This window comes from Cynara cardunculus, unplaced genomic scaffold (assembly GCF_001531365.2).
Source record: "Cynara cardunculus var. scolymus isolate 2C unplaced genomic scaffold, CcrdV1 Un_Scaffold_3417, whole genome shotgun sequence".
Taxonomy (NCBI): Eukaryota; Viridiplantae; Streptophyta; class Magnoliopsida; order Asterales; family Asteraceae; genus Cynara; species Cynara cardunculus.
In genome coordinates, this window is record NW_020201468.1 from 12,308 (window position 1) to 12,857 (window position 550).

Consider the following 550-nt stretch of genomic DNA (forward strand, 5'->3'; position numbering starts at 1 on the left):
GATGGAGCAAATCACCAAAGACTCCCAGAACCGAAACCCATCACCATCCTCTTGATCACGTGTCATTGATTCTCGTGAGCTTCTTCCTTGTCTTTCAAGCCATTCTTTGAAGAATCTGCATCTTGATTTCGGCCATGACTTGATCTCTAGTGTGGTTATGATTGTCAAAGAACTTTCTATTCCTTTCCATCCATATGTGATACACCGTAGTCGAGATACCAAGCTTTTGTACCGTAGACCACAAGTGCCACCTTTGCGATATCCCCATATTAAGGATATCCTCCCAATTGTCCGTACAATTCCGGATGCCTATTTCCCTCTTTATTACCTTCCAAATACTACTCGAGTAGTTGCACTCAAAAAATAAGTGATTGTGTGTTTCAATCACCAATTTGCAAAACACACATTTCAGATCAGGAGGATCATGCTTCCACTGGCTAATGCGGTCTTGGGTTGGTAATCTTATCTGACATGCCATCCACATGCAGAGAGCATGTTTAGGTATGTATGCTTTATTCCATACCACCTTGTGCCAATGCACAACCGGTCC